We start from the raw sequence: 14,992 nt of genomic DNA, 5'->3' as shown, positions 1-14,992 counted from the left end.
ATGTATCATCACTGATGTTCTGCCTCAATGCTCCTTTCCCCCTTCAGAATATCTTTCTGTTACTTTTCCCACAACCTACATTATTTACAAGTCCTGCAAGGCTCAAGTGACGGACCCTCTTAACTGTAGCACAGGATTGTGGTGTGAAACACATCATGACAAACTGGAACACTTTACTCTTTAACACTACCCCATGTTTAATATTTTGAGACATCTTTTTCGTTGAAGCGGCAGCAGCAGTTCCATTTTTCTAGCCTGCACAGATATCTTCTTTAATGTTAGAGTCATAAGTAAGTCACACATTTTGTCATTATTTAAATGCCTTGGACCTCGTAATCAAAGAAGCACATGCAGATTGACTTTTACGTGCTGTATAGTATTCTTTAGTTGCAACATATAGAAATTGAGGGTCTTTGTCCATGTGATCAGGTTTTCAAGATCAGATTCCAGCTGTTTAGTAGTTTTCGGTAGAGGAGCCAGTGGACTTTGGGCTCATTTGGCAATCTTGGCAATCACAAGCATTTGGAGGCAGTATCGCTTCAATCCAGCTATCGGGGGAATTTACCATCTTTTCCCAGAGAGCAACTTCCTCCGAGGTAGGGTCCATCCAATCCGCTTCAGTCCCATAGCTTTTACCTGTTCCAAAGCCAATCCGAAGACCTCCCAAAAACTTGTTGGTTAGTTTGTAATGGTCCCAGACAGTAAGCTCTATACAGGCTTCTGACAGATGTTCAGGCCTAAACCCATCGCACACCATTGTGTGATTGAAGATAGGGTTGGTGGTCTTCTCTACAGCTCTCGTCTTCTGGCGGCTTTTCCTACTTGTATCTGGAAGAATGGTACATTTAACAAAAGAATTTAGATGGTTTCCCCTCAGCAGTGGTAGATCAAGGCATTCCTTCACCCAGATGTGCGCTTCTCCGATTGTAGGAAGCTTTTTACCAGGGATTGGCTCTGGAATGTACTGGAGAGCTAGCTTCATTTCACCTCTGTTTTCTGCTTCAAGGGCAACTGGTACTGCCTTCTGCTTCAAAGGGTACCACCTCAATTGTTTATTCTGTTTGTTGTCCCAGTACCATGTTTCCAAGTCAAGTTCCACCTCCCCTAGGAAACTATTGCGCTGAAATGGATCTCGATGCCAAACAGATACATTCAGTTTCTGTGTCTTTAAGTTTTGCTTTTCAATTTTATACCGCCGTATCTCGTTGTACACAGGATTCAAGGTTGTCTTCACTACAGATGTTTCCTTCTTGTGCCTTTTGCCTTTGTCTGGTAACAAATAGGTCTTGACATATGAGTCTGAGTACTGTTTTTTAACATCTGCGGCTGCTAAGTCCTTATACTGGGTCACAAAAATATGCAACTCCTTTAATGACTCCACATATTCTACTGCAAACAGAATCTTTCCTTTAACTTCCAGATTGCCGAAGTCTCCACTCTAAACACTCATCACACTGCCACTCACAGAAGATAAGGACGTCATGCCAGAGGAGCTGCTAAGATTGGTTAAAGAGCTCGGGCTCTTCTTGTGTCTGCTGAGCTGGTAACTGCTTTCTGATGCTGTATCTGTTTCTCTGTCATCACTCTCATCTTGTAGAAATGCTGGAACAGACTTGTTCATCCTTTTGAGTTTGCCAAGGTGAGAAAACTGATTATCAGGTGGTGCAGACACTGTGGAAATTCTTGGTATGCATTCATTTGTATCTGATTCCTGATCTGCTTTTTGATCATCTTCAGCACTACGTAATAATTATGATATGTTTTCTAGACTTTTGGAAGGTATTTTCCTAACAGCACTCCTTTCCAAAGTTTTCAAAACAGGATTGGGTTCTTCTTCTGAACCTTGCTGATGGTCTCTAGAACTGCAGTCTGGCACCTGAGCTGGCTCAGGCTTAACATGAGACAGTTCATCAGCGGAGGTTTTGGGCAATTCTGATTCAAGCCTTTTTAATTCTTTCTGGTTAAACTTTCTGGTCATTGGTGGTAAGGGAATTCTCAATGGACTGTGGTCTTGCAGTTAAAATTTCTGAGTGAGAATGGAGCCCATTAACTGGAAAAGAACCAGAAGTCATTGGCTGATGTGTTTCATTTTTTGATCCATTTGGGCTTGCGGCTAACTAATGAAAAGGCCAAGGCATTCTGTATTGGGAAGGCTTAGGGTCACTCTGAAACTCATCTGTGTCCCCTGCATCTTCTGTTCCATTCTTCAACCTGTCAGATTCTAAAACACTAAATTCCTCCACTTCCTGGCCTTGGATTAGCCCAGGACTTTGTGGAAGTTCATCCATCACGGTAGAGAATCTCACATGCTTTAATGGTTCCAGGGAGTTTGGGGAACAATCATCTTCTAAAGAATGTTCCGTCTCGGAAATTCTCTCATGTATGGTTAGGCCTGGTGACACAGTTTTGCTTTTGGATTCAAAGCTGTGATTAAAACGAAGAATTTCTGAGTCTGTGCTGTTGGAACTTGAGTTACGCTTAAGGATCCCTCTCAAAGCCCCTCTTGTATTCAAGGAGTCTGTCCTTTCTCTAGGAAAACACTGGTTATCATCTTGGTTTAAACAATCTGATTTGTAGATAATGTTCCTGTGTTTGGGGATTGGAGCCTTGATTTGGGATTCATTCAAAGGGGCTGGAAAAGTCTGCTTTGATTTCTCTAACTTTTGACTTGAAATATCTTGGAATGGTGACTTTTCTTTTGATTCTGACAATTGACCCTCTTTTGAAGTCTGAAATAAACCAGCTCTTCCATTTTTTGACTGTTCATTTTTGGTTTGTTGTGATGAGTGATCTTCTGCCAACTTGGAGTTATTAAACAGATTCCTCCTTTGCTTAGCTGGAGACACAGTTGGTTTCCTTGTGTTTTCTTGGGACATATCAATCGCAGTAGAAGCTGGACTTACCATACTGGAACTTGGTATTGCTGGTGCTGCATCTTCTTCTGGCTCTTCTACAACACCAGCTAGCTCTGGGGGAAGGAAAGCATCTTTGCTGACATTATTCACCCAGCTTTCCTTTGCCCCATCTGCTCTTTCCTTACTCTGCTCAGCTGCTACCTGAAGCCTCTTCTTCCTCATAGATGCTCTGATGATATCTGCACCATGAATTTTGTCTCTGTGCCTTTTTGTCTTGGCTTCATAAAACCATTGGCCACTCATGTTCTTCAGTTGCTGGTCATCCTTAATTTTTTTAGGCAAATATCTGACTCTCTCCTCTTCAGCCCTCTTCAGGGCTGCATCCCGCTCCAGAAACTTCATGATGGCCTCTTGTTCCTCCTTGGTCAGGAAGCTTAAGTCAATCATTTTGAAAAATGAATGCAAAAATAATGGCAATAAATGTGGCTTAAAACTCTCAGGGCTAAATGACTAAGACTGCAGGCAGGAAGATTAACAGATGCAAAAATGAAATGAAAGTATATCTTGTTCTGTTCTGCAACATAAGTCTTATTTTGACCCAGCAAAAGTGTTGGGTGGCTGAGAGCAAGATCCTAAGTGCCCTTTCCCATGAGGATGTCATGGTCCAGGGGATGCTGTTGAGCAAAAGCTCTCAGAAGGATGCTGTATTCCTTGCCAAACAGGTCACTTGTTCCAACAGTGGCATTCCCAGCACATTTCTTCTCTGGACTGGTCTATTCTCACTCCACCCAGTTTATTCTCTCTCTGCCCTTGTCATCAGCGTGATGAGAGGCAGCAGCACTGGACCATCACCTTTCTCCAGGCTGGGTGCTGCGAGCCTCCCATTTCCGACTCAGTGCTGGCAGCTCTGCCCTGCTCACCACTCGGGAGCTGCCCAGGTGTTGATAAACAATTTCAACCAAGAATTTCCTGTCCAGCCAAGCTCAGCTTCATCAGTGATGGAGAATTAAAATGATTCCCAGACATTCAATCCATAAGAGATAATGCAGCTTCCAGACCAACTCTACAGAAGACACTTAAAAAGGTACTAAGTACAGAAGAAAGAAAAAAAAAGGATCACCACACACTTCCCAAGAGAACAGTAGAGCACAGAATCAACAGAGAATACAGCACAAGAAGAAACTTGAAAGCACATGCATACATTAACCCCAAAGCCAAAAGAAAACAAGCAAAGAAAATCTTTATAAGAACCTCATGACAGGGATAAGCAATCACATTTCAATAATTGACCTGAATATGAATGGACTAAATGCACCACTGAAAAGACACAGAATGGCGGACTGGATAAGAAACCATGACCCCACTATTTGCTGCATCCAGGAGACTCATCTCACTACAAGGGACACACACAGACTCAAAGTAAAAAGATGGAAAATGAGTTTCCTGGCAAAGGGATCATAAAATAAGGCAGCAGTTGCAATCTTAATATCAGACAAAACTTTAAGCTATCAAACACTTAAAAAGATGCAAAAGAAGACTACATGATGATAAAAGGTTCAATCCATCAACAAGAAATACCCTAAACATATATTCACCTAACACAGGAGCACCTAACATATATTCACCCAACACAGGAGCACCAGCATTTATAAAGTAACTACTAAGTAAACTAAAAAAAGGATATTGACTCTAACACTATTATAGCAGGGGACTTCAGTACCCCACTAAGAGCCCGAGATAAATCATTGAGGCAAAAAATCAACAAGGAGATCCAAAACCTAAACTTGACACTTGACCAAATGGACTTAGTAGATACCTACAGATTATTCCACTCAACAACCACAGAATATACATTCTACTCATCACCACATGGAACATACTCCATGATCAATCACATCCTTGGCCATAATGAAGCATAAACAAGTTCCATGAGGTTGAAATCTTGCCATGCACATTCTCAGACCACAGTGGAATAAAAATAAATACCAAAACAACACCATTTCCCCAAGTCCACAAAGACATGGACACTAAACAGCATGATGCTAAACAATGAATGGATCAGCACTGAAATCAGAGAAGAAATTGAAAGATTCCTGGAAACAAATGAAAATGAAGAAACATCTTACAAAAACCTCTGGGATGCCATGAAATCAGTTCTAAGAGGGGTATTTATACCACTATGAGCAGACATCAAGAAAATGGAAAGATCACAAGTGGATAGCCTAACAAATAACCTAAGGGATCTGGAAAGAGAAGACCACCAAAACCTCAACTTTAGCAGAAGAATCCAAATCACAAAAATAAGAGCCCAAATACAGGACATGGAGGACAAAAATATTATAGAAAACATCAACAAAACAAAAAGCTGTTTCTTCTTAAGAATTAGCAAGATTGATGGGTCCCTAGCCAGAATTACCAAGAAAAAGATTAAATAACACAATCAGAAATACCAAAGATCAAATTACAACTGACCCCAAAGAAATGCAAAGGATTATCAGATATAATTATGATTATCAGAGATTACTATGTACACCTATATGAAAACAAACTTGATAACCTAGATGAAATGGAGGACTTTATGACATCACACAACCTCCCAGGTTGAAACAAGAAGACATTGAGACACTAAATAGACCAATAACAACCCAGGAAATTGACTCTGTCATACGAAAACTACCTACCAAAAAAAAGCCCTGGACCAGATGACTTTCCAGCAGAATTCTACAAAACGTACAAGGAGGAGATGATACCAATCCTACTGAAAGTATTCCAGGCAATTGAGAAAGATGGAATTCTCCAAAAATCATTTTATGAAGCTAACAGCACACTGATACCCAAACAGGGTAAAGACCCAACAAAGAAAGAGAACTACAGGTCAATATCTCTTATGAACATAGATGCAAAAATTCTCAACAAGATTCTAGCAAATAGGAACCAAAAACACATCTCAAAAGTCATTCACCATGGCCAGATAGGTTTCATCCCCAGGATGCAGGGCTGGTTCAACATTCACAAGACCATAAATGTCATTAAATACATCAATAGATGTAAAAACAAGAACCACAGATAATCTAATGATTATCTCATTAGATGCAGGAAAAGCTTTTGATAAAATCTAGCATCTCTTCTTGATAAAAACCCTCAAACAACTAGGTCTAGAAGGAACATACCTCAAAATAATAAGTACCATCTACGACAAACCCACAACTAACATATTGCTAAATAGACAGAAACTAGAAACATTTCCCCTGAAACCTGGAACAAGACTGCCCACTCTCACCCCTCTTGTTCAATATTGTGTTAGAAGTCCTAGCTCAGGCAGTTAGACAAGAGAAGGAAATCAGAGTTATCCAAATAGGAAAGGAGGACGTCAAGTTATCCCTCTTTGCTGATTATATGATCCTATACCTTGAAAATCCAAGAGAATCTGTCAAAAACCTGCCTTGCACTGATAAAATAAACTTTGGCAAAGTCTCAGGGTGCAAAATAAATGTGCAAAAGACAGTTGCATTCCTATACACCAACAACAAGCAGGCAGAGACCCAAATATAAAGCACAATCCCAAATATAAAGCACAATCCCAACCACCAAAAAAAATGAAATACCTCGGCATCTTCCTAACCAGAGAAGTGAGAGATCTTTACAATAAGAATTACAAAACACTGCTCAAAGAAATCCAAGAAGACACAAACAAATGGAAAAATATTCCATACTCATGGTTAGGAAGAATCAACATTGTTAAGATGTCCATCCTACCAAAGGCAATCTACAGATTCAACGCAATACCCATTAAGTTACCAACATCATTCTTCTCAGATCTGTAAATGAAAATACAGAAATTCACATGGAAACATAAGCAACCACAAATAGCCACAACAATCCTTAGCCAAAGAAACACAGCAGGAGGTACACTTCCATATTTCAAACTGTACTATAAGGCTACAGTAATCAAAACAGCCTGGTATTGGTACAAGAACAGGCACATAGACCAATGAAACAGTATAGAGATTCTGGAAGCAAAGCCTCAATTCCTCAACCAACTCATCTTTGACAAAGTTTCCAACAAAAACCACTAGGGAGAGGATAACCTATTCAGTAAATGGTGCTGGGAAAACTGGCTTGCCACATAAAGAAGATTGAAACAAGACCCCTACCTATCACCATACACAAAAATTAACTCTAAATGGATCAAAGACCTAAAAGTAAAACCTCAAATTATAAGAATCTTAGAAAGTGCAGGATACACCCTTATGGAAATTGGAACTGGGAACCAATTCCTATTCAGAACCCTAAAGGCCAATACATTAAGAAATAAGATAGATAAGTGGGACCTCATCAAATTAATGAGCTTCTGCAAAGCAAAAGAAACCATCAACAGAGCAGGGAGGCAGCCCACAGAATGGGAAAAAATGTTTGCCAACTGTGTATCTGACAAAGGCCTAACATATAGGATGTCCAAGGAACTCAAATGCGCTGAAAGGAAAAAAGCAAACAGCCCCTTTAAAAGGGGAACCAAAGACATGAATAGACACTTCTCAAAAGAAGATATATGGGTAGCCAACAGATACATGAAAAAGTGCTCGGCCTCACTCATCATCAGAGAAATGCAAATCAAAACCACATTGAGATACCACCTAACCCCCATAAGAATGGCAATCATTAAGAAAACAAACAACAGATGCTGGCGAGGATGTGGAGAAAAAGGAACGCTTCTACACTGCTGGTGGGAATGCAGACTAGTACAACCTCTTCAGAAGACAGTGTGGCAATTTCTGAAAGATCTAGAAATTGACCTTCCATATGACCCAGCAATTCCCCTTTTGGGAATTCAAATATTTGGGAACTCAAATATTTCTACAATAAATATACCTGTACACATATGTTTGTTGCAGCTCTATTCACAATAGCAAAAACATGGAACCAACCATATTGCCCATCGAAGCTGGGCTGGATTAAAAAAATGTGGTACATATACACAATGGAATATTATGCAGCCATAAAGAAGGACAAATATGTTGATTTTGTACCAACTTGTATGGATTAAAATCGATCATATTCAGTGATTTATCACAGAAATAAAGAACAGAATTCCATATGTTCTCACTCATAAACGGACCTTGAACAATTATAATGCTGTCATAAAGCGATTGGCAGCAGTGAGAAACTGTGGGTGGGGGGGATTGGCAGTTGAGGGAAACTGTTAGGGGAGGGAGGGGCATACCTCATCAACAAGGATACCTGCATGATCCATGTTTATATACCTAACCCTGAATTGTACCCCACATTCTTTATAATAAAAAAAAAGAAATTGCTAAGAGAAGATTTTAAATATTCTCACCACAAAAAAAGAGCAACTATATGAGGTGACAAGTATGTTAATTGTGTAATCACTTCACAACATATGCATACATCAAAGCATCACATTGTATACCTTAAATATATTTAATCTTTGTGTGCCAAATATAGAAAGTTTCTAAAATATGTATGCCATTTACCATTAATTCAACTTCCAAGATACTTAATTTTGGGCAATAATTATTTCTTCAAGAAACACCTTTGAGCACCTATATAGTCCAGTGACTATGGCTAGGTGTTAGGAAAACAACAGAAAACAAGCCATTATTTCTTGCCCTCATGGATTCTACAGGCTAGTGGGAAAAACTGAATACAGAAAAAAGTTTTAAAATTGTGAAAAGTATGTTGAGTAGTGAAAAGGAACTATTCTTTACCTAGCATAATAGGAGAAGAGGTATTGGTAGAAAAGAGCTTCTAACTGAGAAACCATCAAAAGGGGACACATTAAGAAGCAAGCACAGCTGGGCTCGGTAGCTCAGCCTATAATCCCGTGCTTTGGGAGGCTGAGGTGAGTGGATTGCCTGAGCCCGCGGGTTCGAGACCCGCCTGGGCAACTTGGTGAGACCTCATCTCTACAATAATTCAAAAAATTAGCCGGGCGTGGTAGCACGTGCCTGTAGTTCCAGCTACTTGGAAGGATCGCCGGAGCCCAGCAGGTCGAGGCTGCGGTGGCCGGGGTTGGCCACTGCACTCCAGTCTGGGTGACAGAGTGAGATTCCAACTCAAAAAAAAAAAGAAGCAGCAGCAAGCACAATATTCTAGGAACAGTAAGAAAATTGTGGCTGGTAGGAAGGCCAAGTAAGGAAAGCATGCATGAGATGTGCTTGAAGAAGTGGACAGGGGCCTGGTGATGTAGTGACGTATAGATTCTATCCAAGAAATTGTTATTTTGTTTTAAATAAAGACATTGAAGAATTTTAAGTTTCCTCTGTCATCTGTGTTTAGAGTGATTGAGAGAAAAAGGAGGAAGGAGGTGCATTCATTTCTATTAATACTGCATAACAAATTACAATAAATACAGCATCTTAAAACAACAAAATTTGCCCTCACAATTTCTGTGAGTCCAGAGTCAAGATACAGTTTAGCTGGGTCTTCCAGTCTTCATCAGGCTGAAATCAGTGTCAGCCATGGATTTCATCAGACTGAAATCAGCATCGGTCATGGATGATATCACATCTCTTGCCAGGAGTCTTCATCCAAGTTCATTGAGTGTTGGAAGAATTTCATTCCATGTGGTTTTAGGACTGAAGTTCAAGTTTGTTTTCCTGCTAGCTCTCTGCTGGATTGACTCTCAGCTCCTAGGAACTGTCTTCAAGTCCTAGGCATGTGTCTCTCTCACACACATGATGGCTCTTTTAAAGCCAGCAGAGCAATCTCTTTTCAGTATGCTACAAGAGAATTTTATGAAATGTATAGTAGTTATAAGCCTGGTTAATATTTCTAGCACTTTTGTTATAATATAACCTAGTCAAGAGAGTGACTGTCTCCTGATATTTGGAGGTTCTTTCCAAACTCAAGGAGAGATTATACAGGGCATTTAAATGAGGGGGCAGGAATCTTGGGGGTCATCATAGAATTTTGTCTCATAGCAGGCAAGAATGGAATCATGAAAATCTGCTGAAAAACTGACAAGAATCTCAGATTTTAAAGTGTTCCATTGTAAGTATAGGCTGTAATGCCTTAGTCTGGTAACCCTTGTTCAATCATATATATATGATCTGTATAAATAATATATATACTAAATCTCAAGGATTAATTCAATAAAGTTAGTTCCAGAATACATGAATGAGTTAGTATATATTCAGAATAACCGCCTAAAATATCATACAATTAAAATCAATATTCATGCCTCTTATTCACAAACATTCAAATAAAAAGTATTTGAGTGCTTCCAAATCTTCAAATATTAAATTGCATATTATTCTCATATTATTCTTATATTTACCATTCTAGATATTCTCTTCACTCTTTTCCCTGTATTGAACCCCAGAAATACAGCTCAAATGGACTGCAACAAAGCTCAAATGGCTTTGCTTTTTTTACTTTGGTTGAATCCAGCAAATGAAATGCACATAGCAGGATATCTGAATGTGCAAAATCATAAGATTCCCTCAGTTTCTTCACTGAAGAGTAGTTTCAAGCTGGCTGAGTCTCTCAGGCTGAGTGTCTCAGTCAAACATTGCAGCCTCAACAGGATCCCTCACACATAGCTCTCTCCACACAGTTCTCGCACTCCACTAAACCAACATTGCCCTACCTCTTTCCACCTAAGGAGTAATGTCACAGCCGGGCTCAGTGGCTCAGCCTGTAATCCCACGCCCTTGGGAGGCTGAGGAGAGTGGATTGCTTGAGCCCATGGGTTCGAGACCCGCCTGGTTGGCAAGACCTCATCTCTACAATAAATCAAAAAAATCAGCCGGGCGTGGTATCGCGCGCCTGTAATTCCGGCTACTCGGAAGGCTGAGGTGGAAGGATCGCTGGAGCCCAGTAGGTCGAGGCTGCGGTGGCCAGGAGCAGCCACTGCACTCCAGTCTGGGCGACCGAGTGAGACTCCAACTCAAAAAAAAAGAAGTAATGTCACTAGCTTCAAGGGTATCCCTTATGATTTCACTACTCTGTGCCCAGAATTTTATAATTAATCCCTTTATTAAACTCTTAATTATCCAAATTGAGTATTCTCCTGCAAAGCCAGTGAATGACACACATATCATATAAATTTAGGGATTTGAAGATGTTATTATATCATAAACTTTGAAGTTATTATATGGTTTAAATTATAATGCCCAGATGATAAGAATGTACAGTTACCAATACAGTCTTAACAGATTAAATCAGAATTTAGCTAGAGAAATAAAGGAGTGGGAAAAGCAGTTTATATCAATTATTTTTAAACCAGCTTCATGGGAAAAATCAAAGCAAGTATTGGTAATGTTATATCAAGTTCTTAATAAACAGGCTACTTTACAGGAATCGTAGGGTGGGAGTTTAGTAACAACAAATCATCTCCCTTCTCCCCTCCCTAGTCCTGCTTTAGTGATACAGGAATTCTCTTTCAGTATGGATATAACATAGCAATAAAGGCAAAGGTAATCATTTCATTTGGACCATGGCAGAGTTGCTACTAGGCCTCCACATTAATCCCTTTTACAAGGATATGAGTTATGTGAACAAAGTAGGATGCATAACCCAGTGGTCCCGGCTTGTAACCAGTACTCAAATTCTCAGAGAGCAATTTCTTTACTGAAATAGGTTCTAATCTTCCTTAGTCCAATATGAAAATTACTATATTATAGTAGCACTTACTTCTTATTAGAAAAAAGAAAAACAAAACTAACACAAAGGACTAACATTCTTGTGGGCAACAATTAATGGCCGATACAGACTGAACATGTATTCTCTTTTTCTCTTAAGTAAATTAAAGAGAATTTAATAAAATATGTAGTTTAAAACTTTTTTTAAAACTTTTTTTAAAAATTTGTTTAGCCCAACACTACTTTTAAAAACTTTTTATTTAATATTATATAGTTAAAATAAAGCATCATTTTGATGGAAATATAAAAAAGTATAAGTTCTACTTTGAATTTTTCTAGTTATATAGAAGCAGAAATGCTCAAGCGGGGAAAAAAAGCTATTGAAAACACAAATTCAGCAATTTGAAAGGCTATTAAAAATTCTTTTATTTATTTATTTATTTTATTTTTTTTTTTTTTTTTGAGTCGGAGTCTCACTCTGTCGCCCAGACTGGAGTGCAGTGGCCGCTCCCGGCCACCGCAGCCTCGACCTGCTGGGCTCTGGCGATCCTTCTGCCTCAGCCTTCCGAGTAGCCGGAATTACAGGCGCGTGCTACCACGCCCGGCTGATTTTTTGATTTATTGTAGAGATGAGGTCTCGCTGCCCAGGTGGGTCTCGAACTCGCGGGCTCAGGCAATCCACTCACCTCAGCCTCCCAAAGGTGCGGGATTACAGGCTGAGCCACCGACCCCGGCTAAAAATTCTTTATTAGAGAAAGAACACCAAAGTTTTTAAACATGCTAAGAAAAAAAAAGTGCTTAGAAAAATCCTGCAGGGACAAATTATCAACTTGCTGAGAAAGAGGTTTAAATGGATGTAAGTCTCCCTTCTATTCATTCTGACATTAGATCATGGATTACTACAGATCATTTCCATAAATATATCCACCAGAAGTTTCTAGGAAGAGTATTAGGGTTAGATACTACTTGAGAGAAATCTGCTGCCCTGTCCCTAATGAATCCATCTTCTGATACCTCTGTTCTCCAAAATTATTCACTTGAAGGGAAAGTGAAGTCCCATCTTGAACTAGAGTTTTTGCAAAAGGATGGTAGAATGTGAGGTATAGCTGTGTTTTATCCAAATTACATGTGGTCCTCAAAACTTGAGTGCTCTTAACTATTTGCCCACAGGAACAGCACCACTCAAATTAATTTCCAGCACTTTCTTGCTTTAAATAGCACCATAATGTTAAGTAGGGTTAAAAAAAAAATCCACAATCTGCTTTTTCTGAAAGTATGCAGCCTAACATACACGTACCAAAGGTACCATTAGAGCAGTTGAGAAAAAAATATATTCCTATTATATGAAGCCATTTGAAATAATTCATTAATTAAGGAATTGAATGTACAAAGGACGAATGCTCTAGCTCAGCTGACCAACACAAGTCTTTATGTTGGACATACTCAGCTCTTGCTGAAAGGTCAAAGCTCTGCCTGGACAATAGAGGCTCCCGCACACACAAATGGAGCCTGTCACGTGACTTTGGAGCTTCATTCTAAAAGTATGGCTTGTCAGCTGCAGCTTTACAAAGCTTTAAAATCCAACTGCTGTTTTTAACGATAACATTGTTCCTAACTATTTGGCTTCAGGAGTCACAGTGGAAATGACGACAGCAATTAAAGGCCGACTGAGGAAATGGGTTCCCCGCTCTCTCAAATTTCAACATGACATTACACGACGTTGCATTCAGTGCATGGCTAGATCTTTTTAAGTGTGAAGGCCCCAGGGCTTGAAAGAAAATTTTGATGATACGTTTAGAAAAACTGGAAACCATCCTCATATCAACTCACAAGCAGCCATACCACCATCCTTCTGCTTTGTGGTCTGATGTTTTAAAAGAACTACTATGTAAAACTATTTTTTAAATTTTATTTTATTATAGAGATGTGGGGTACAAGTAAGAATTAACTATACTTCTTTATTAACTACATTAAATAGGCTGCATGCAGGTAAAGTTTGGGGCTCCAACTGCCCCTCTCTTCCCCTGGTTTGGGACCAGGTACCGTTCGTGTTATTATGTGTTCCCCCTTCCTCCCTCCCCATGCAGACTGCTGTTCTCTCCCTTGCACTAATGTGATTCATGTTCAGGTCCCACTTATGAGTGAGAACATGCGGTATTCAGTTCTTTGTTTCTGTGATAGATCACTAAGTATGATGATCTCCACCTCTGTTCAATTTGCTGGAGTCCATGATTTTGTTCTTCTCTATGGCTGTGCAATACTCCATCATGTGTATGTACTACATTTTCTTTATCCAGTCCACTTTCAATGGGGAGTAGGGTTGGTTCCATGTTTTTGCTATTGTGAATTCGTGCAGCAATAAGCATATGTGTGCAGGTGTCTTTTTTGTATAACAATTTATGTTCCTCCGGGTATATTCCCAGGAGAGAGGTTGATGAATCACATGGAAGGGCAATTTTTAGTTCTTTTAGGAATCACCAAACTGCTTCCATAGAGTTTGAACTAGCTTACACGCCCACCAACAGTGTAGAAATGTTCTCTTTCCTCTGCACCCATGCCAGCAACTATTGTTTTTTGATTTATTAAAGATAACCATCCTTACTGGAGTTAGGTGGTATCTCATTGTAGTTTCGATTTGCATTTCTCTTGTAATTAATGATGCTGAGCATTTTGTCATGTATCAGTTGACTGCTTGTATATCTTCTTTTGAAAAGTGTCTATTCATGTCCTTTGCCCATTTTTTAATAGGGTTGTTTGTTTCTATCCCTTCAGCTCATTTGAGTTCCATGTAGATCCTGGATGTTAGTTCTTTGTCAGATACATAATTTGCAATACCGTGGGTTATCTCTTTATTCTCTTAATGGTTTTATTTGTTGTGCAAAAGCTTTTATTTGATGAGGTTCCACCTGTCTATCTAAGCTTTTACAGCATATGCTTTTGGGAACTTGGACAAGAATTTGTTGCCTAGTCCAATGTGCACAAGGTTAATTCAATACAGATGTTAAAAACAAAAGAGAGAACCACATAATTATATTATTAGATGCAGAAAAAGCCTTCAACAAAATCCAGAATACCTGATAAAAACTCTTGAACATCTAGGCATAGAAAAAACATTCCTCAAAATCATCTATGATAAACCCGCAGTCAACATTTTGCCCAATGGGCAGAAGTTGGAAGCATTCCTCCTGAAAACAGGAATAAGACAAGTGTGCCCACTGTTACCCCTCCTGTTCAACAGAGTGCTGGAAGTCCTTGCCACAGCAATCAGACAAGAGAAGAAAACCAGGGGTATCCAAATAGGGAAAGAGGAAGTTAAACTATCCCTCTTTGCAGATGATATGATTCTATTACCTTGAAAATCCAAGGAAGTCTGTCAAAATCCTCCTCGCACTGATGAATTACTTTGGTAAAATTTCAGGGTACAAAATCATCATGCAAAAGACAGTTGCATTTCTATACATCAGCAAAAAGCAGGCAGAGAATCAAATAAAAGCACAATGCCATTCACAATAGCCACACACAAAAACATAA

General features: G+C 39.4%; 1 pseudogene across 1 annotated transcript; it reads right to left on the bottom strand.

The window, feature by feature from the left end:
• Nucleotides 1–492: 492 nt before the first annotated feature.
• On the bottom strand, nt 493–3,507 carry LOC103255133 (annotated as a pseudogene). The gene has a single exon (XR_002481663.1). The product of XR_002481663.1 is annotated as a synaptotagmin-like protein 2 pseudogene (transcript).
• Nucleotides 3,508–14,992: the final 11,485 nt, after the last annotated feature.

The sequence above is a fragment of the Carlito syrichta genome, unplaced genomic scaffold (genome assembly GCF_000164805.1).
Source record: "Carlito syrichta isolate Samal-C Ts95f unplaced genomic scaffold, Tarsius_syrichta-2.0.1 Scaffold287865, whole genome shotgun sequence".
In the NCBI taxonomy this organism is placed as follows: Eukaryota; Metazoa; Chordata; class Mammalia; order Primates; family Tarsiidae; genus Carlito; species Carlito syrichta.
Note: the sequence above shows the minus strand (reverse complement) of the source record. Positions and strands in the feature narration are given on the sequence as shown.